Source organism: Camelus bactrianus, chromosome 17, assembly GCF_048773025.1.
Source record: "Camelus bactrianus isolate YW-2024 breed Bactrian camel chromosome 17, ASM4877302v1, whole genome shotgun sequence".
NCBI classification, from domain to species: Eukaryota; Metazoa; Chordata; class Mammalia; order Artiodactyla; family Camelidae; genus Camelus; species Camelus bactrianus.
The window spans coordinates 11,769,107-11,793,172 of NC_133555.1; the positions used below are offsets into that span (position 1 = coordinate 11,769,107).

The 24,066-nt window shown below is 38.8% G+C and overlaps 1 protein-coding gene across 5 annotated transcripts in view; it reads right to left on the reverse strand.

Moving 5' to 3' along the window:
- The window catches only part of CNTN4 (contactin 4), an 814,349-nt gene that overhangs the window by 498,320 nt on the left and 291,963 nt on the right, over positions 1–24,066 (reverse strand). Inside the window, exon 4 of one of the 5 annotated variants that reach the window (XM_074344447.1) lies at positions 16,085–16,151. The exons of the other annotated variants lie outside the window; for them this stretch is intronic. The gene's annotated coding sequence lies outside the window, so the exon portion shown is untranslated. The remainder of the gene's footprint in view (positions 1–16,084; positions 16,152–24,066) is intronic. 5 annotated transcript variants of the gene reach the window in all.

Consider the following 24,066-nt stretch of genomic DNA (forward strand, 5'->3'; position numbering starts at 1 on the left):
TCTAGTACCAAGAGCAGTGAGTATCACACTATTGGCATTTTACAGCAAATCATTCTCTGTTGTGAGCAGGCTGTCCTGTGCCCTGTGGGATGTTTAGCAACATCCCTGGCCTCTACCCGCTAGATTCCAGGAATACCCTCTCCAAAGATATCTCCGGGCATTACAAATATCTCCGGAGGGGAAAGGGAAACCCTCTCCTCACTGAGAACCACGGGGTTAGAACAAAGACTATGGCACCAGACTGGCTGGGTTAGGATTCCAGCTCCTTAACCGTGCAGTGGTGTGACCTCAAGCAACTGAGTTAGTCTCAAAATGCCTAAGTTTCCTGAGAAGTAAAATGGGGATAATGCTAGTACTTTGCTCAACATCGCTGTGGTGATTACACACATGAACCTAAAATAAAGCATGAGCAGAGCGCCTGGAAGGTGTAATTAGCTCTGTGATATATATTTCACTGCTGCTGCTGCTTTTGGCAGTTGTTATTATTATCCTTTTTAAGTGAAGACATAAGATTTAGTCTTAAGTCTGTATCTAAACAGTATGCCCATTTGGCAAGTCACCCAACAACCTGGGTTTCAGTTTTCTCATGAATCAACTACAGGGTAGACCAAATATTTGTTAGCGATGCAGCACAGTACAGTGGCTAAGAGTCCAGGTTCTAGATCAGACAGCTTGCGTAGGAGCCCTGGATCTACCACTTAGTAGGTCTTTGGCCACAGAAAGATCATTGAACATGTCTAAAGTTCATGCTCTGATTCCATAAAACCTGGAAAATAAAGCTCCAATCCCATAGCATCCATGTGAGAATAAACTGAGATGATGTAGACAACATCTTAGTAGAATAATCAGTAACAACATAAATACTCAACATGTTACACAATTAATCTTTAAATGTGGTATATGCACACAGTGGAATATTATTCAGCCATAAAGATGAAGGAAACCTTGTCATTTGCAACAAAATGGATGGATCTTGAGAGCATTACGCTAAGTGAAGTAAGTCAGACAGGAAAAGACAAACACTGTAGAAATATGTGGAATTTTAAAAATACCCAAACTCGTAGAAACAGAGAACAGATTGGTTGTTGACAGGGGCAGGGCATAGGGGTGGAGGTGGGGAAACAGGTGAAAGTAGTCAAAGGGTACAGACTTCCAGTTAGGAGGAAGTTCTGGGGATGTAATGTAAAGCATGATGACTGTAGTTAACAATACTGCATTGTATATCTGAAAGTTGCCAAAAAGTAGATTTTAAAAGTTCTCACTACAAAAAATAAATAAATAAATAAAAGAAACTATATGAAGCAATGGATGTGTGAATTAAACTTATCCTGGTAATCATTCTGCACTATACACATATATAAAGCCACTATGTTTTACACCTTAGACTTACACAATGCTTTATGTCAATTATAACTCAATAAAGCCGAGGGAATAGAAAAAAAAACAAATTACATATGACTATAAAGGTGAGGGGAAATAAGTCATTAAAAAGAATAGCCTCAGTGGAGTACGTGGAAAAGAAAAATGAAACTAATTCTTTGTATTTACCTAACTTTCGTTCCTATTAAGTCCAGAGTGCCCTGGAGTAAATGCACTAGCCTTTTTACCTGGATACCCCAAGAGGCAAAGGATAATGATCTCTGAATACAGGCTTTGAGAATCCTCAGAATATGATTAAGGTGGGCTACTCTCCTTTTAAGATAGACCATCATAAGACTATATAGATGAATCCCACTCATTACGCAGAAGGCATGGGTTAAGTTAGACAAGGATGTTCTCTGATCAGGGCCATAAGGAAGCAGGATTCTCAGTTTAATGCCTACTGACTCTACAACAGGAAGCCGTATGAAGCACTCTCTTCCTCTGACCCACTGCTTTATTTCTAGCAACTAGCATAGTGTCGGACACACAGTGGGTACACCATAACATTCAGTGACTGATGACTGCAGAACCAGTGTTCCAACCCCTGCGAGAGTCTTGGGTAGAGATGCTAAGCATATGTAGTAGTGTGAGCTAAAGGACAAGGTTTACCGTAAGTCCCTTTGAAGGGGGAATATCCTCATCGGTAACCCTTAGAAGTGAGTTAACTCCAATCTTTAGAGGCCAGAGCTAACCATGAATCATTTGTCACTTAAGTTGGGCAAAATCATCAGTTTCACCAACTCCAAGAAACATCAAGAGAATGAAGACGAGTCAGCAGTCACGGGCAGCAGAGATCTTCCCTCTTAATATTTGAGCCACAAGGGGTTGCATTTGTAGCTAAATTCCAGATTTCACTCTATTCATAGTGGCACCAAACACGCATGGGACCATGATAATAATGTCCAGGAGTTCCAGAATATATAATATTGATCTCTTGTGACCTGACAGGAGAGTTTCAAAATGGAAAATATCTAAATGGTTCAGGGGATGATTTCTGGAATAGTGTCACTTAGAAGGTGATTTTAAACTTGAGGAACCATGACCCCAATGTTCATATTAGCACTATTTACAACAGTCAAGACATGGAAACAACCTGAATGTCCATCGATAGATGACAGGATAAAGAAGTTGTGGTATATTTATACAATAGAATACTACTCAGCCATACAAAAGAATAAAATATGCCAATTGCAGCAAATTGGATGGGCCTGGAGAATGTCATTCTAAGTGAAGTAAGCCAGAAAGAGAAAGAAAAATAATATATGATATCACTTACATGTGGAATCTAAAAGAAAAAAGACAAATGAACTTATTTACAAAACAGAAACAGACTCACAGGCATAGAAAACAAACTTATGGTTCCAGGGTGAGGGGTGGGGGGGACAGAGTGGGAAGGGATAAATTGGGTTTGAGATTTTCTGATACTATTATATATAAAATAGATAAACAAGAAGTTTATACTATATAGCACAGGGAACTATATTCAATATCTTATAGCAACTTACAGTGAAAAAGAATATGAAAATGAATATATGTATGATCCTATATGACTGAAGCATTGTGCTGTACACCAGAAATTGATCCAACATTGTAAACTGACTCTACTTCAATAAAAATGTAAAACAAGACAGAGTCAGTGTCGAGGTGGGAATACCAGAAAAGATCATACCAAGTGACAGTGGTGATAAACTCTACACTGGAGAAGAAGTCTAGGGTACTTCTATTGTGAGATGTTTTAGAGAAAAAATGTGGCCATGGCTCACACAGAGCTGGATGGCTAGACCAGTTACATCTCATGTGACAGCTCTGATCCACCAACAGTGGCTTTCTCGAGGGCTCTGTTGAGAAATATGATAAACTCATTTCCAGGTTTAACAGGGTTTCAGAGAAGCAGTAACCCCAGGAGCTATCCTAGACTCTCCCAAGATCTACTCATATTGGTTAGGTAGGACTAAAACCCTTATTTTGAATGCAAATCTGCCTTGCAGTAATCTTTGCTCCTATCTGTCCTCAGGAATCACAAAATTGCATTGTAAATGTTTACTTATTTAATAAATGAACATTGCTCTTCTTGGAAACAAAAGGGGAGTGGTAATAATTAAACTATGTATTTGCTATATTTGGCTCAGACACTGAAGTCAACGCATAAAAATCAGATCATCTCCTTACAGTAATTTGCTGCCCCGTGGATCCAATGGTTGAGGTTATGCAGCCAGAAAGGACAGGAACCCAGTTAGCCTTCTGTAACGGCCAAGATGGTCTAATAAAAGACCTTCATTTTCAGAGCTCGGAGCTGTTTTTAGCACCATCTCTGGAAGGCCACTCCTTTTTCATCTGCCTGCCCCCCTGCCATAAACATCACAAATTAACCTGAAAGGGCAAGACCAAGATGAAAAGCCCATCTGGCCAAATCCTGAGAGGATCCCTGCATCCATGCAGGTTTTATTGTGCAATCTGAAATACTACCAATAAGTTGTTGAGAATATGTTTTGCTTTGGAGCTGCACTGCAGATGGGATGGTGACAGGGTGGCAACTGCAATGCAGACGGGCGGCATCTTTGAGGGATTTCCAAAACCCCTGTGCATTTTTCCACTTTTCTGGTTCTTTTAACTGTCTTCAGAAGCTCATGGTATGTGTCTATAGCGGGATAATCCTAAATGAACGCTTCCTTTAAGAGATAGATACGACTTGTAAAATTAGCGAAGAAAGAACGGTTACAGAAGTACCATTGTGCATTTGCATCCACAAGGGAACAATCCTCATGTGTGACTGTTCCTGGGAAAGTGTTCACAGCACTTTTGGTATCAACAAGGGGGCAGGTCACCATTTAGGCAGTGACTGAGAGAGCACGACTAACATAGGTACTGTGTGTGTGTAATTTTCATAACCACAGGGTGTCTGTTGATCAGACTGCAAATGTAAAGGGGAAATCTGATGCTGCTACTTACCTTAACTTCGGCTAAGAAAGAATGCTGTGTACACACACACACACACACACACACACACACATACACACAAAGGGCAGTACACAAGGCACACTGGGTAAAAAGGAAGAATTACCCAGTCTAACAGGTGAAAGAACCAATATCACATAAGTCACTAACACAAAGAAAATGTGCTTAGGGAGTTTTGATAGCAAGACCAATACCCAGCACTACAGTCGTGAGGCCAGAAATTTATGAGAACTGCCGTTACCTCATTTGCATTTTCTCCCTATCACAAAATCCATTTAAACACGAAGCCTAAAAGAGTATCTGCCCACACAAAATAATCGTAATAAAAATAAGATCATTTATTTTGCTCACCTTTATACCTGTATAAAGTAATCACAGACAGTTATGGGCACTGGCTTGGTAGGAAAAAAATCCATTCTTGAAAAGCTCATTAGTAAATTGCCCAGTTTTAATGAGTACGCCCACCCCCAAAATGATCACTACCAACATCCTCTAAGAGGGAATACATAGATAGTGCCTAATTAATATCTTTAGACTTAGTGAAGACATCAAAACTCAAGTATATAACCTGATAATTAGATATTTCTATTCTAATACAAAGAGTTTATTGAAAATGATAAAAGAGAAAGTTTAGCTTGACTTACATTATAGGTCCGTTATACACAAGAAAGACATGTCCTTCAGGGTTAGGCAAAACACATTTCAGGCTTTAAAAACACATTTCATTTTATTGGTTAATATTAACTTATATTGGTATCAAAATGGAGTCATATATTATAACTTTACCATTTGGTTTAACTTATAGCAGCTTAGTGAGATTAAAATGTGGTCAAATGCTATTCATGTAGGCACATCTCTCAGACAATAAATTATACTGAGCAAGAGATTGTGCAATTCAATACTCAAACTGAGAATTGCATAGAACCTCTGGTTTCAAATGCTATCATTAAATTTGATAAACGTCTTTCCACCCTTCTACATTGCATCTCTGCAAATGAAACCCTGGTTCTACTAGTAGAACCCTGTTACTCTGAATAACTCCGTAACTGGTAGGAGATGTCTGAGCAGGAATCTTTCAGAAATAAATGCAAAGTAGATACGTTTCTATGTGTAGCTTAAGGTGTTCAATATCTCCCAGCTGATAATGATAAATACACTGATTAATATAAATGAAAAATTCCCAGGTTGGTCAAGTGGTAGAGTTCTTCGCATTGCCTAGAGAGTGATCACTAACAAACGGGATACCAAGCTTTGGATGTAAACTTACCTTGAGAGAATGGCATTGGGCCGAACGTGCTTGATGAATTACACAGAAATAAGGAAAGTTCTAGATCTATGTCAAGAAAATCAACTGCAAATGCCAGCATGGCAGAATGGAGTTCTGACTTGACAACAGGTCATATGAAAAGTGTCTGGGAGTTTTAGTCCACCACAAAATCAGTAGTAGCTTCTGGTTTTGTAGATACCTTAAATTAGCTAAAACAGAGCCTTGGGGAAATGAATGAGACTGTGAACACTACCAATGTCAGAACATACCTGGAATGTGTATTTGGAAATATACATAATGTCTTTTCCCAGAAAAAAAGTCATAATAAAAATTTTATGTATTTATTTACTGTTTGGATTTTTCTTCATGCATATGCTTTGTGATTTTATTGGCTTTTCTTAATGGCAACAGATATTCTGGGCTGCAAAGCAGGAGCTTGTTTTTCACTTTGTTATTTATAATTTTATTATTAGTAAGCACAACTAATAAATATTATTTTTAAAAAACTAATGCCTAGTAACCTTTCAAATATAACCAAAATATCAATAATGGTAGTGATGATAACAACAGGAAAAAGAAACCACTCCTGGAATATTATCACCAATATTGGATTCTGCATTTTAAGAGGAAACTTAACAAACCAGAGTCTGCCCAGGGGAGACAGGAAAGGGTGGGATCAGAGAAGGTACAGCTGAAGTGGTTGTAGGTGTTAAGTTTGAAGCTGATAAGATCCAAGAGAGAAAAAGTACTGTGTACAGACTCTGGAACTTGGGTGCTTAGTCTTTGAGTCCCGGCGCAAGCAGGGTGTGACCCAGTGCAGGTATGTTCACCTCTCTGTGACAGTTTCCTCAACTGTAAAGCAGGTTTAACAGCAGTATTCACCTCACAAGTTTCTGAGAATTCAAAGAATGCCGATGTGTAAAACACTAAGTTCAGTGACCCAGCACAAAGCGAAAGCTCCAAAATACACAGCTCCCAAGAAATCGAGAGCAGTTACTCAAACAAATACATGCACATGAACAGTCATAGCTGCACGATTCATAGCAGGCAAAACATAGAAATAACCCAACCATCTATCAATTGATGAAGGGATGAATAAATTATGGTATAATGAATTATACCAATGAATTATTCGGTCATTAAAAAAAAATGAAGTACTGATAAATGCTACAACATGGATGAATTGCCAAAACAGGGTGTTAAGTGAAAGCAGACAGACACAAAAGGTCACATACTGTATGGTTCCATTTATATGAAATATCTAGAACAGGTAAATCAACAGAGACAAAAATCAGACTAATAACTGACAGGGGCTGGGGTAGGTACGGTAAGAGGAAAGATTGGGCAGTTTTATACTGAGTTTTATTTTAAGGTGATGAAAATATTTTAGAATGAGATAGAGGTGTCTTTTAGAACACTGTGAACAGACTGAATGCCAGGAAATTGTTCATTCAAAAATGGTTAATTCCAAATTATGTGAATTTCACCTTGATAAATATTTAGATGATATTTATAGTAATATAGAAAAGGGTAAACTTGTTGATATGTTACTCGTCCCCCTCCACTGTGGATGAGGAACTCACTCCCTCATAAGACAACCTATTTCAGGTTCAGGGAGTTTGGACGTCAGGAAAGATCAACGTGCTCAATGGACTTCAGCCTGTTTTTCAGTTCTAACTGCTATCGGCTGTGCAAAGTCGGCAAGTTACCTAGTCTCTATTGTAAAACAGGGAAACAAATGCCTACAAGATCAGTCTATAATGCACATTAAATAAAAGTAATCCACATTGTGTCTAGTACAATGCCCAGCACACAGTAGGTGCTTGCCGGGAACAAATACACCCTGAACTTACTAGATCTAAGTGGATGAAGATTTGGCAGGGGGATTATGGGAGAGAAGGAAGAGGGGCAAGTTTAGAAGGTTCAAAGTTTCTAGTGGCTAGGTTTTGTCACTGATTAAGTATCAACAGTGAACTCCGCAGTTAACTCTGCTGACCTGTGCACCAACGGCCCTCTCCCCAAACCGGACTCTACTTCTCCCTCCGGGGACACACAGTAATGCAATTCCTGCCCAAAAGGACACCCTTCAACAATGACACTTGGAAGACGCAAGAAACAGAGACACACCTGGCTTAGCACACAATGTATTCAATCACTGAATTTAATTTTCCGTACATTTTGGAGGTGTCCTCCCTCTCTCGCTGACAAAATAGTAAAACCTTGTAAGTAAAAATGTCCTCCTCTCCTCACCTACTACCAGAGCAGTTAAAATACAGATTCCCGAAGAGATTTCTGGTTTTGGAAAGTCAAGTGTGGAAGCAAGGATGTCTCTCCTTAAAAAAAAGAGAACAAGGAAGGAATGGAGGGCCCCTTCTCCCTGTTCTGCCTCTCTTCTCTGTCCTCTCTGGATGATGACCATCTCGGGGGGCCGACATTCACCCAGAGCGTCTGTAACAGTCCATTACACCTGTTGTCCTAGCCTGGAGAACAATCGATAAGCCCAAATGAAGAGTAATGGTTGATGATCCTTCCTCACTGATATTACTGTTGCCTACTGCTTCCCACATATTCTTCTGCCACTGCCCTTGCTGTATTCGGCTGCACCCTTTCCTGGAAGAACTCACACGTCCATCCCTGACTTTACGTGAGCCTCAGGCACATTCTCTTCTGAGCAATCCAGCTCTGATTAGTTGCTTCCACACCATATTTACTGGCTTTATTTTTGTTTCTGAGACGAAGTGTGCTTGACACTGAGTGAGTGAGCCACTACTTTCAGTAATTTATCATCAAATACACTCAAGACTCTCCTCCGTTCTCTATTTCCAGACGGCTTAACGACATCTCTTAAGGACTGGCCCACCACTTACACTCCTGAGTGTAACAGTTATCTCTGAATCTCAGTCTAGGATAAAGGTGCTCCAAAAAGTTTTTTTAAATGTCCACAAATCCAGCCATAAAATATTTCCTAAGCATCAAATTAGTATGAAAGTTATGTTAGAGACATAAGATCATTAATGGAGTAGAAAACATATACATAGGTTTTGGAATTAGAAAGACCTAGACTTGATTCTAGCTCTGCGGATTTCTTGCCATATGACAACAGAGAAATTGACTTCTCTGAGCCTCAGATTCCTTACTTATGATACAGGACTGACTATATCCAGCTTCTTGGAGTGTTACAGGATATAGAAACACATGTATATAAATCACTTAAATATTTTCCACATTTTCTATATTTACCCTATTAAAGTATGGTTTTCATTTCCAAGTAACTTTCTGGTTTCAATTGGGGTTTATAAATATATTTTCATATAATTTGATTGTTTCAGGTCAAATCAGCCTAATGATGCTGCATAACTAACCAAACTATAATTCACCTTGTTTATTGTAGTTTTGGCTATTTTATAATACTAACCTTCAAGTCAAACATATTTATCTAGTTCTCTCATGCATTATGAATAAAATCTGAATTTATTTCTCTCTCCAGTTCATGGTCAAATAAATGTACTAAAAACCTTTCAGGACCAACATCCCTTAGATTTTTCATTTTTGTTTTCTTAATAGTACAGTGAAAAGAACATAAAGTACACAAATGTCATCCTAGTTTTCTGCCTCTGGAAAGCTATGTGATTATGAACAAGGTATTTCATTCTACTGAGCCTTATTTGTACCTCACTTTTAAAATGCACTTGATTATATTCTGCCTCCCTACTTTAGTTCTTTTAAAATGAGCTTTCATATATTTGAAAGTGCTTCATACACACTAAAACTAACAACAAGCAGCTATCATTAATTTTTCAGAATTTTTTGCTATTTTCTTGATTATTCCTTTGATTTTTTAGTGGCAAATAAGTGAACATCTTTCTCCTAAAAATTTTTTAAGTAGTATTTATATTTAGGATTGACATGAAAGTTCACTGTAGGCAACAAACTAATTTGAAAAGTTCCAGACATTTTTTGATTCTATAACTTGATGGTTCTGACTCGATTGCCTTTTTTTTTTCTTGTTGAGTTAATCACATAATTACAAACTAGCAGATTATTTTATGCAAGAAGACTGTTCCACAAATTAGGTCACTGTCATTTATCATTACCATTTCTTTTCAAAACATATCAAATCGTACAGTCTGTTAACACTCGCTTTAGTGTGTATCATTTTATTTCCCTCAAATGAACATTATGAATAATGGCAAAGACCTAATCAGGAAAAAAATTAAAAATTCATTGTAAAGTACAACCATGAATATATGCAATGATCAAAGCCAGTATAAGAACAACAACAAAGGGTGATGTTTTAGTGCTCTTAGAGAACAGGGGAATAGGCTTACAGGGGGTCATGCCTCTTTTATATGCTGAGACTTCAGGGGATGAAGAAATAAGCTGTTTGAGTAGAGACTGTTTCTTATATACTCCTTCATGCCAGTCCCTTTCCCCTCCTAACTGCTTCAAGTTCATGAATAAACATGATTGATTCCAAGGGGTAGAAGCTTGACAATCATGTAAGCTAAATACCAACTGAGTGAAAAACATCAGCTTGAAATACAGATGCATTTAAGTTTTAGGAACCTCTGTCCATACCCCCTTCACCTAAACAACAACAACAAAATGCTCTGGGCTAGAGGGAAATGATACTGTAATTAGATGAGGATCAATTGGCACTTTGTAATTACTAGGCTGAAATCATGCCAGACTAAGTCCCTTCGCCAACAGAATTAAAGCCACAGAAGTTATATAAGGACAGGGCTATCAGAGCAGAAGGTGGCAGCCCAGAGCCTGGGTGAAGTCACATGACACATGCACAAAGGAGCGCTTGGCACTCCCACAAGAACTAACTTTGTACAGGGCTGGAGATCAGTAGGATGGCTGGGAACATCTGCACATCCACCTCATTTTACAGAGAAGGACACTCGTGCCAGGGCAAGAAAAGTGACTTTTCCAGCTCAAACAGCTAATCAATAGCAGAGTCCAGACCTAAGCTTCTGGCTCCTGTTCTCACTTTGCTTTCTACACAGTCCTGCCTCCTCTTGTCGCTGTGGGATGGGTTTTTCTTTCCTAGTCTCTGTGAATGTCACCTGAAGATGTGCCTGATTTGTAGGACCTAAAATTAAGAATTTGACTAATGATAACTAAGACAACTCAGATGAGAATCAACAGTATTTCTCTCCCTTCATAAGCATGACTTATATGAAACTGAGATTTAACTCTTGTCCAGAATTCCTGTTTTGGACCCGTAAGGGAAGGAGATCAATTGGTTAAAATTTACAAAATTATGTAGCACACTGCTGCAGTGACTCTAAAAAGTGAACAGATTTGTCTATTAATTTAAAGGACTTACTGGAGCTGGGAAGGCATGTTACATATATAATCATGATTCAGTAATAAAAGAACAAAAAAATAGAATATTTCATCATAACAAAAAACTCAGGAAAACATGTGCACAAAAGAAAACACGCTGCATCAAAATGGGTTATTTTACAATCATTGTGAGAATATATACATTTATATGGTTACAGTCAGCTAATAATTGTGGTTATAATTATGACCAAATCAACATTGATAAAAGTAGAAAATTAGTATATAATAAATATATTTAAGAGAGATACAGAAATACACATAAATAGTTTGATTAAAGGAAGCCTACTGACTTCAACCCTCTGGGGTTAATTTTAAATACAGACCCTAACGTCAAAACTGTTTTTATATTCAGAATACCTCATTTCTGCTTATTTCAAATCATCATGAAAATAAAACATATGAAGCTTGCTGGTGATGCCCCAGATTGTATAATCCTACCAAAGACGTTAACAGAAGCTCTAAAAATCTAATTAAATTTTAGAGTGCTAGTAATGTCGCCATAAGGCCCATGCAAGCTATTATCTACATTAATAAAAATTAAATTCAGACTATATCCTTTTCTGAATAATAATATACCTGGTTTCAAGGTCATTCTTACTTCCTTACTTAAGAATCTGTCTTCTCTATTCTCATAAATAAAACTGAGTCGTTATGAAGGGAAAAACCAAATGCCTTCCCTTTTATCCATCGTTCTTCTCTCAGGCCATGTAAGAGGGATCTCACAGCCTTCCCACCTTGGGTTGGGGGGCAGAGTTCATAGCATGGCGTCTCTCCACCTTTCCTCACTTGCCCCTGCCAGGAAAGGAAGGTCTCTGTAATCTCTATCCTGTGCTCTCTCTTGAACAACCGGTGTGCTGGGCCACCCACCATATGCTAAGCAGAGAGGACAACCCACCACATACATGGATGCAGCTGGGTCTTTTCTCTCTTGCTTCAACATCAGAGCCTGCAACAGGTTTGGGTGAAGTCAAGGTAGACCCTTCCTGGGACGATTACCTTAATTCAAAGGTGGGAAAGAGAGGACCTTGGTCCAGGCCAAATTCACTGGTTCCATTTTAGCAGAGAACCTGTACACTGGGAGTTATTCAGCCTCCATTAATCAAACCTTGAATGGTACTTGTCAGTTTAGTTCCCTTTTCAACTGGTGAGAGCTGAGACAGGAGGCAGGGTGTGACTGACAAGACCTTCACACCTCCAAGGAATGCCACTGCCAAATCACTGTGTTAAATTGGTCAGCAAACTACCATTCTACTGTGCATATCAATAATCAACACTGCCTCCACAACTTTTAAAAAAGCAAACACATCTTTTCTCTCTACCCCTCATACACACACCTGACTGCTATCTTGATATATGAAGAAAATATGTATTATTTTAAATGAATTATAGAGGAAGTGCCTAGAAACAAATCCTTCCCCCTCCCAATTCATTCTCTAAGGAGTCAGGTATTTTCTTTGTTTTTTTCCTCTTTTGACTACATATCATGGTCTTACAGTCCGTCATTTATCTCAGATCTCAGTGTACAGTTTTTCTCCATCTGCTTGGTCTCTGGGCTTGCTAATGGGATCTCTGAATCCATTACTGCAGACTCACTCCCTGATCACTGCTCCCTACAGACGGATCTACCTAGCCATCGTCAATAAAACCATTTTTCAAAAAATGATTTTGAAAATAACAACGCCTTTCTCTATTATTTTTCCCTCTTTGAAATCTGACATGTCTCAAACATCACCCTAGCTTGGGGAAATGTGTAAAGGTTTCAGGTTTTTCCTTCACTCCCAACATCACCTTTGATCAGAGAATTATATAGGTAACATGTGTTCTCTCAAAACTGTGATCTTTTGTTTGGAAGTGATAATTAGAGTGATATTTGGGGAAAAAACAAAATAATAACATGGTCTAGATTGGGAATTTAAAGTAAAATCTTCGGGAGACAGGAAGGCAGCTTTGCACGGGTTGGTATTGATGATAAAATGGTACCCTACACTCCCATGGTACTTCCTCAGTCACATGATGCTCTCATATACCTTCTCATATACGTGTAATCTGCACACCAAGCACAAATTAGATTTGATCACTGTCGGTTAATAGATGAGCACATCTGGGCTGCTGGACCGCCAGAGCAGACTTAATGGAGGAAGTAATACATTCTATATCCTGTCAGAGCTGCTGCTCGGTGGTATCTGCTGAGTGGATAACTGTGATACAGCTGCCACAACTATGGGAAGCAGAGAAATGTGTGTGTTGTTTGTCCAATATCCATGCAGAGAAGTGTCACTTCCATCTCTGTGTGTCTCTGTGAGAGGAGAGGTGGTCAGTGTAGGAACTCTGATTCATGACCCAGAGTCATCAGTTCTCCATGCCCCGGTCAGAAGTTCAGAGATCTTTTGGTGTTTAATTTAGATGCCAGAGATAAAGAAGATAGCCTTCCAATTCAGTTGTGTTTCTATAACCTGTGACTGAAGAAGTCCTGTCATTATACACATCTCCCTACCCCTTCCAGTGGGAGAGAATGGTGCCCCAGTGACCTCAGGTATTTCCCCTTCTACCTGTTTACTCATCTTTCCCTTTCCTGAGAGATGAATATACTTACCCACTTTAACTCAACGTTCTGGTTCATGGTTCTCTGGTTATTCAGATTCTGATTAATGACACCATCTACTGATCACTGTGTTATCTGCCCTGTACTTCTGAGTAACTCCTCTTACATAGCCCCGAGCTTCTATCTCACCAGTAGGCTCTGCTCCCTGCTCTGAGCTTGGCTATACTCACCCCCTCCAGAGGACCACAGGACCATCTGATGATCTTACTGTCAGTGCCCATGCTCCCACGAGCCATAATTCTTCCTGCATTTTCAGGAAAATTTTTCTCTCAGTCAATTATTTTGGAGGAAGTATATTGCTGGGGTTAAGGGCATTTGCTTTTGTTTCAAACAGTCCTGGATCTAAGTCTTGATTCTATCTTCCATGAGCTAAGTATCCTTCAGTAAGCCACTTACCTATATCAAACCTATCTCTCTTCATTGTTAAAATTAAGATAATAATAGTATTGACTCTTAATTTGGATTTTGAAGGATTGATAATGCATTTGAAGGACATATGACAAAACCCAACATATAAATTAATTCAAATATATTTTTTGAGTGTACAGATTATAAATATACGATAATCATATATGTATGACTATATATTTCAAAATAAATATATTACTCTATATATGACAGTGAAGTATCTCTCTTATATTCTAGTAGGCCTTGAGATACAGACAAACAAAGAAAAAAGGGGTTGTGGATATTACATTATAATAGTAGAGACAGACAACAAATAAGCACATAAAATAATGTCTCATATACATAAAATACATTAAAATATGAGAAGTTAATCATGAACACTGATTTTTTTTTAGGCCATTTGAGGAGTTACTACTTCTGCTACACTGATATCGACTAAATGACTGATAGAAAAATAATTATTAAATCTTTATTGTAACACTAACTTTTAAAGACACTAGATAATTAGAATATGACAAAATTTATGATTGGTGAATAACGTTTCAACCCACCAGGCATGTACTTAGCTTCTAGTATATTCAGAGCAATACACTGAGGCTCTTTGGGTGGGGGAGGAAGGGGTGTTAGGTAACTTACACCTAAGAACAACTAATATGCAAATAAATGTTAAGTAGAGACATGTAATGTAATGACTGGGGGACAAATGGAAGTAAAAGTCATTATTACAGAAGGCTGTTAGCTCTGGAAAGACAACTGCATCAAGAGTATGAAACCCCACCAATATTTTCTTGAACTGAAAGATAAATTATGAATTGTTAGTTTACTACATAAGCAAAAGTACAAAATTTGGGCTTCATTATGAACCAATGAAGAACCATCGACAACAAGAGTGTGTTACAAAAAGGCCTTGGTATAGGAAGTAAATTTTAGGAGCAAGAGATTAAAGGCAGGGAGAACAATTAGGAGGTGATTACACTAGCCCAGGAGATAAATTACAGAGTCTGAAACTCAGACAGTGGCGGGGGCAGCACAGAAAAATATACCGAAGGGACAACGTTTTTGCAAATTTAAGCTTCAAGGGTTTTCAAGACGTTGGTAAGAGAACAACACACCACGCTCTTACTTCTAAACAAAAAACCATCACTGTAATGATCTGAAACGTAAAACAGCCTAAAACAAAATTTTGAGAGGCATAAATATCTAAATTCCTTACATATTTTTGGATAACCACATACACATATGCGTTTAGACTTAACGCAGGTAAATACACACACACACAAGTATTCCTACATACATAACAAATAGCAAGGTTCTCATCATCACTGTTTTGCAAATATTATTGCCCTGTTTAGAAAGATACATGGCTCTTACAGCAGTAGTTATTTCCTCCTGTTTACTGACTAGCAGACGCACAGTACACACACAGGGACAGTGGTATGCCTTCACTGGCTTGACTATGGGGAGCCAGCTTCTCATATGTGTTTTAATAAAGCTGCCACATGTTCTTTTAGTGTCACCAGCCCTTCCAAGTAAAGTAACATTTCGGATACGGAAGCCAGCCATGATTAGCACATGTAGTCATTTAACTGAATCTGCCATTGTTTTTAGTATCTTATGCATCTCCTTATAAATGAAACAGTAGCAGTGACTTCCTCATACAATAATTATGCATAAGGGCCCATGTAATAAAAAATACACTAGAGTTCTGGGTAATCTGAGCCAGCCAACCTGAATTTGAATCCTGGATCCATGTCCTACTGAGGTAAGTCATTTTGGGAAAGTTATTGAAATTCCTTGTCTAAACTTTCTCTTTTATCAAAGTAAATGACAAGTATGTACAAATGTATATAATATACATGTGATATCTATGTTCTGCTTCTGTATATATGCATAGAAAGAGAACACAAAAATCTTAGAATAATCCTTGTTACATTTTAAGCACTAAGTAATTATGTTACTATTTTCTTTATTATTATCATTTTTATTATTACTATGACTACTAGAGTTTTCTTATGAACTTAGGCAAGTCAAAGACAACATGATAACCTGTTATTTTCCATAAGCAAGAAACATACCAAGATTTCAGGTGGCCTCTTTCACTGAGGATCTTTCTCCAGGTTGCTTGACAAAGGCTCGGTGACACTGCATTGACAATAATTGGAGAAGTAAGGGCTATAAATGCCAACTCTGCTACGACAAAGTCTCTGCCTTCCAGAGACGTACAATTTAGAAAGGGAAAGACAAATTCTCCAAATAAAGAACAATACAGCAATAAACGCTGAGAGAAGATAACTGTTCCTCCCCATGTATGCAGTGGTGTTAAAGGACTGGGTTCAGGAATCAGGCAGAACTGGTCTAAATCTCAAGCCCACCCTTAGGAGATACCTGGCCTTGGGCTCAATACTTAACTCCCCTGAACCTCAGCATTGCAGCAGTTATAACATTTTACGGCTGAGGCTCTGAAGCCAGTCTTTTACTCACTGGCTGTGTGACCTTGGACAAGTGTCTTAACCTCTCAGGGACTCCTCATTTGCAAAATGGTGTTAGTATTAGCTACATTTAATGGGTTGTGATGATGCTTGAATGAACTTCTAGAGATAAAGCCTACGTTGAAATGAGCACATAGTAAGAACTCAAATACACATGAGTGTGACTGATACTGAAACAGGACTTTTCCCGACCTGGAATTTCTAGAGGAGTCCCCACATTTCCAAGAACAGAAAGAAACCCTTTCATTCTGAATCTAGTTGCTAGATCATTGTGAACAATTTACAAATGTTGACGCCCCCCAGAGGATTTATGAATGTTAGCAACATTGCTAAGAACTGCTCTTCTGCAGATTTCCTCATAGACAGCTGTCCACCCAGGCCTAAACTAGGGGTAAACGGAGCGCTTACCCCAGCTTAAGTCAAGTGATGGAGACTCACAAAGGGTGGATGCATCTGACTCAGCATCTAAGAGCCTGGATTCAAACCCCAATTCTGTCTCCTGTTTGCTTGGTGACTGAGGGCAAGCCATTGCCTTCTCTGAGGCTCAGGAGTCCATCTAGAACCAGGACAGAAATGCTTTTGTTACTGTTGGTGGTCCTCCCCCGGTAAGTCCTTCCTTGTCTATGATACAACAGTCTAACCTATGACCTTAGAAATTAAGGAAATTAGAATGAAAGGAAAGAAAGATGGTATTTCTTTCATTAGACTACACTAAACTTGGCTCTCTGAAAATTACAACAAGGAAAGCTCCCTCAACCTGCCCTCACAGCTCAAGATGTGTGTAGCTCTGTCATTTTCAGAACGAAAAATATGATGAGCACTCAAGCCACAAGATGCTGATAGCATGAAGCAAAACAAGCTGATGTGACTCATCTAAGTACCATCCCGAAGTAAACTCGGTGTGTTTATTTATAGCAGGCGGTGTTTTACACTCAGAGAGACAAGCCCCAAATCAGATTCTGAATTTAATTCAAGGGCCAAGGGGGAAGGTATGAATGGGCTACAGGATACTGTACTGGAAGATGAGAGTTTACTGAATTTGAGTGAAAGGAATCAGGGAGAGAATGAGAAAATAATTGGTATGAATAAAACCAGCCCTTTAAGAAAGATGCCAGTTGAATGGGACAGCGGCGACAAAAAAAGACAAAAAAAAAAAAAAAAATCCTCTAAAGCCCTGGAGGCTACAGGAGAGAAAAACAGATCCTGCATTCAGGTCACATTGACATCGCATTGGTTTATCTTCTCACCAGTGCGGCATGGCTCCTTGTAGCATGTGTACGGCAGTCAAGGTTTGTACGCTAGTAAAAACAGGAGTGTGCACGGCAGAAAAAAGGGTCTGTTCTCTCTCTAAAATGTGAAAATGCACAGGACAAAAGACCTTGTACTAAAAAAATGTCTCCCCCTTCTCGAGCTAATGCCACCCGTTCCTATGGTGTCTTCTAGGTCACAGGGCATTTTGAGATTTGGATCTCCAAGCACAGCTGGCAGATTAGGGAATTATGGATTTAAGAACTCAGCGAAAATAAAAAGAGGAGTAAAATTTTCATTCATTTATCTATCTTATCTGGTCACTAAACAGCTAGTTGAGTGAGTCCTACATAGTAGGGTCTCTGCTGGGTGCCAGAGAAAGCAGAACGAGCCAGCTATAGTCAAGAATTGTACAAGCAGAGGACGGAGAGACATCCAAACAACATGGGCAACCCCAATTTTTGTGCAAAGCCTGGAACTGATATTTGGGACATCCCTGAGTATGAATAAAGGAGGAAGTGGTGGAGAGGGAAGCTCCAGTCAAATATGCTGCCTGGAAAACACATAGCAGGAAAAGGGTGCTGGCTTTAGGATGAACAGGATCAAGGAACAGAGGTTAAGTGTTAGAATTATGCAAAAAAAAAAAAAAAAAGCAAACAAAAATTACATTAGTATTAGTATCAGTATTTTTATGAAGAATCTAGCCACAATTTCCAAGTCTTTCTTTGAGCTTGTATTTGAAAATTCTATGATTACTTTTAGGAAATAATTAAGAAAAGGAGAATTATAAAACCTAAGAACAGACCTCTTGCTTAGCTATGTAAAAGACAAAAACAAAAACAAAAAAATTCAGGCATCACACTGATATCTTCTGGCAAAAAAAAACTATAGATTTAAATATTATTTTTAAAGGAGGGTTACCTAGATACAACTTTTGCTGTGTTCCACCACTGTATCATTTCATTTGAGCATATTAGCATCTATATGGACCTGTTATAGAAATTGGTCATAACTCTTACTTTTTAAAATCTAAATTTAGTATCTATAAATCACACAGTTTTCCAAGATACTCCAATGCTACAAATTAAACATCTCTTAGAAGTTACAAATAAGTTCCAATTTTCACTTTTTTAAAATCTCAGTTTCTTATGTGTAGACAATCATGGGAAAGATTTGTTAAATGATACTCTCATAATGTCCTTGATTTTGCTTCTTTTTTTCCAGACTGATCAAGTACCACAAATGGCTGTCATTTTTATACTTTCAAGTAGGAGCACCTGGATTTGATGGGACCCCCTTGTTAAAGAGGATTTGCAAGGATGCTCAGGTCTCCTCTGCCCGGCAAGGAGGCTGTCACCAAGCCCGCAAGCATATACTGGGCTCCAGAGTCCTGCTGAAGGAGGATTAACCAGGTTGTGATCATTCTGTCTATCCTATCCCATTGTTTTAGGAGAGTTCATGTCTGATCCTCTGATATTTGAGCTACAGAATCTGGCTTAACATTATCCTTTGGGATTAGTTATCAGATGGAAATACAAGTAAGCTTAAGTGGACAATCACATTCACGATCTCAGGCCAATCAGAATTTTTTAACCTAGGCAGAGGAGGAAAAAGGGTGTAGCATTCAAGGCATGAGGCAGAGAAAATTCTAATTATCTGGATGTAATACATTTTAAACTTGCTTTTATAGAAGGATCCAAATGCAACACCAACTAGCGATATACAGAACTCTGATATTAGAAAAGCAAAGCAAAACGAACTAGCAAAAAGTTGTTTTCAAATAGGCTCACTTAAAAAGAGCAGCAGTGTTGTAGAGCCATTTGTTCACTGGTCTGAGCAGGCATTTGTCCATCCAACATTTACTAAGTGCTAGGCGTCGAGGCTGAAGCAGTCACCGCTGATCATGCTCACACGGCAGGCATGGTCTGACTAATGAGATGCGATGTAAAATCCTACCATGATTTTCTACTGAACGCACAAACCAAAAGGTGAAGGGATGTTGGCCAACAAGGCTGATGGGGTCTGTCCCCTGTCATTCTTCACAGTTTTGTTTCCACCACTTTCCCTCATTCCCCAAACCCAGTGTCAGGGCCTTCTTCCTCTTCCTCCAGCAGAGTCACTGAGCGCCCCCGCTCAGGGGAACCCCCTCCTGCTGAAGAACTCTTCCCACTGACCTTCCCAGGGCGGGCAGCTGCTTGCCACTCAGTTCTTGGCTCCACCGACCTCATCTGCTCACAGAGGCCTTTCCTAACCAGCCTAGCTAATCTTGCCACAGCCCCTCCTCCCAGGCCAGGCCCCCGGTTTACTCCTATTTATTTTATCTTCGTAGCCTTTCTTATTATCAAATATTATAATGCACATTGCTTAAGTCTGCATCTTTCGTACTAGAATATATGCTGCACAATACAGTGGTTTTTATCCACTTTACTCAGAGAGTATACTCACTGAGGTAATGGTACCTGATATAAAGTAGTCATTGGAAAAATACTTGACCCCCCTCCCCCCCCAAAAGCAAGCATACAAATACGTATAAAATTACAAGGGCATGAAGGAGAGATAAATGGTTCTACTGGAGTATAAAATAAGGTGATTAGAGCTATCCTGGAAGAGACTAAAAAGAGTTTCCTGAGGAAATGATATTCAAACTTAATCACACATGTTTATCGGATAAGCTATGTAAATCAATTTGGCCCTTCAGTGCCTAAAGCCCAGAAGGAAATAAGATAAACTACAAATGAATCAACTTATACAGAAATTAAACTGGTTAGTGAAATTGAAATTGACTGCTTAACTAAAGGAGAGAAAAAACCACCACATGGAACCACACCCCAGGGTGAGCAGCCACGGATTCTTGTCCCTCCAACAGATGAACGGGTCTGAGATGCTGGTCCCTAAGCAGAACACAGGTCCTCCCGCAGGCCAGAGACCAGCCTCCTTGAGTGGATCAGGTGAACACTTAAATACATATTTAAGACTGAGCTCAGTGATCTATGTCTGAAATTACTTCGGAATGATCTCAAAAGGATAGAAATAGTCTCTCTTACTGAACTATTTCGATTTTTCAATGATGTGTCTTCTTTGCTGTAGAAACACAATACAGACTTTAAAAGAGGCTGCATGCCCTTAAGAACTCATGCTAAGATGCTAGGGGGCGAGTCACCCTCGTGGTTTAATGGGAGAGAAAACCACTGAAAGAGAAAAGGGTGGGTGAGTAAGTGTGGGAGAAAGATGAGAAGGCAACTCAATTGTCCTGCAAGAAGCCAGAGGCCCTGCCTGACAAACAAGTCTACACCATTCATGTCCTGCATCACTTTCAACTCAGCTGCGTAGGTCCCTAGGAACCAGAATGGAACCAACATCAATTATACTTAAGAGGCAATTTGTTCAAAAGCAACTATTTCCTGCAATGTCTTCCTTCAAAACTATCCCCCTCTTACAGAATTCTCCTAAGTAAATTACTTTTCCGTAAGGACGCTCTTACTACTGTATAAATTACTTCTCTTAAGTATTTTATTAAAAAGAGTCAGAAGTGTTTCCTCCCCTCGAGGATATGTTTCTTCAAAGGGCAGATACCTAGCTGGGAATTAAACCCGGAAAAAAGAAACAAGTGCACTCTCCTTAACCATTTCAAAAATGGTAACTTAACAATCATATCAGTCACACTGGGATGGTTTATGCTAGGTATCAATTTGACTGGAAGAAGGCAGGACCAGAGAGCGGTAAAGCATTATTTGTGAGTGTGTCTGTGAGGGTGTTTTTGGAAGAGGTTAGCATTCGAATCGGGAGACTGAGTAAAGAAGAGGGCCCTCACTAGTGTGGGTGAGCTCACTCAAGGCCCTCCTGGAGGCCCTGATAAAACAAAAAGGTGGAAAAAGGAGGGATTCACCACTCTTGGTTCCTGCATGCCTGCCTGCTTGAGTAGGGTCACTTCACCTCATCTCATCTCTTCCAGCCTGGACTGTGATTGAAACCATCTGCTCCCCTGGTCCTCAGGCCTTCTGACTGAATTACACCACTGGCTTTCCTGGGACTCCAGTTTGCAGACAGCAGAATGTGGGATTTTTCAGCCCTTAAAATCACATCAGTCTATTTGTCAAAACAAATTTTCCTCCCTCTCTCTTCCTCTCTGTATCTGTGTGTATGCGTGCGTGCGTGCGTGCGTGCGTGCATGCATGTGTGTGTGTGTGTGTGTGTGTGTTTTCCCATAGGCTGTTTCTCCTAATACACCTAGAAGTAAGCTTCTGAATCTTACCTATCACAGGAACAGGAGTAGTGGATAAATTACTATTTAGATGACACTATTTAAACTACCCAAGTAGTTTAAAGTCCATGTAATAGAATGAAACTAACCAAGCTAGATATTACTAAGGCCCTAAATTATAGATGCATTTCCTTTTTGGACTAATCCATAAAACTTCTAAGATAAAGTATCCCTATGTGTTGGAGGACGGGGAGGGGGAGGCGGTTTCAAGTAAATGACAAGTTTATGGTAATTCATTATTTAAGAGATGTGAGATAAAAAAAATTAGAGAAAACAAACCAAAAAAGTCTTGCAATTCTGCTTCTGTTCAAAACAATGTCTTGAAATTCAGCAAGATGATTTGTAGATAGCCAGATAATCCTCAATATTAGCTAAGGCACGGATTTTCTTCATCCTATACTTAGAAACAATCCATTTTATCTCTTGGGTTATATCTGCTTAAATCTTAATGGTCCATAAGGTACTGTGTATTTTTTTGGTTAGGGTTTTGCAGTTCCAGATGATTGTAAAAAGGCAACTAGGTGATGAATTTCATTCTGGATCTTGAGTTAGATTTAACAAAAGTTAGAGACAGAGGCAAAAATAATGATAATAATCATGAAAAATGACAGAGGAACTGTACACTTTCACAAGGTTGCAGAAAGATCTGACTTAAAGATACACTAAATTTTTATCTTACAGAACTTACTTCAATATGTAATTTCACTATCAATAGATTTTTCTTTTCCTACATAGGCAAATTCCCTAATATTTCTTTAAAAGGCATGTTAAGTTCTAGTTCATAGCACATCAGCCTTTGGAAAGAGGAAATAAGTTAGAGATGAGGTGGGAAATCACTGTTCTGCTAAGAGCCAATTACAAATAAAGGTTAATCAGAAATAAAAATAAAACATTATTTAAAAGAGCATATTTTCATAGTCTTCTATTTATATCAAAAATACACTTTACATGAAGCTTCTCTTTAAACTGAGACCCACCTATTTGGTATATTGCTCACTTGCAGGCAGTTTCTCAATGACTATACTGCTCCCTGCTGCTGTCCTGTGTTGCCAAGGCCCCTGCACAAAATATGATGGGGAGGATTTGGAGATAAGCCTTCCCACCTCCCTTCCTATAGGCAATTACTAGCAATTAGTCACACTGCAGAGCTAAATCACTCTCTCTGCACCTGCAAAACTATGTCTGAATGTCACAGCTGACTCCACTGCAGGACTCAAAATTAAATTTAAACTGAAAATCTAGCCTAATACCTTATTTATTATCTGCTACTCTCAGGAATAGGGCACGTGGAAGAAAAGGACTCCAAAGGTAATATTTTATCTTCAGTTTGTTAGAACATTTCCCCTTGAATAAGAGTGTCTTTTAGGGACAGATAATACAGGGAAATACAGTTGTATTTCTCTTGAGCCCTATTTTAAGCAAAGTAATTCAATCAGATCACACAGGCTTGGGATGCCTAAATAAGACACCTTTTCTCCCTTGAACATGGTACTTTTGAATCACATATATTAATATGTGCTTATGAATGCATATCATATTCAACTCATCTCAATAACGGGCTTCTTGGGGGCTTCCCTCAAATTTATTCAAATGGCTCACTCACTTAGTAAATCACTGAATATAAAACACAATAACTGATTTTGACTTCAACAGTAATACTTTATAAATGAATTGAAGACCACTCAAGTGAATGGTGCCTGGAATACAATAGGCACATTGTATCGCAAGGCACCAGTTCCAATCCTGTATCAATTGTTAATCAAGTAGAGTCCTGACCTAGTCTCTTAACCTCCTTTTATTTCTGCTGGATGGAAAAATGAATTAAAAGATTTCAGAATGTTTGGCCTTGTAATACATAGACATCCAATTATTCAAAGACACACACTCTATTCTCAAATGCACTCATATACATACATCAGTTGGTTCCTTAAGCATAACTGTTCTGATTAATTTGGACATGTTAAAAGTGAACTCAGGAGCTACAGTTCTTGAGAACTCTGGATGATTCACCAATTGTCTGCTCACAAGTCACCAAAAGTGGATCTAATGAAACAATAGC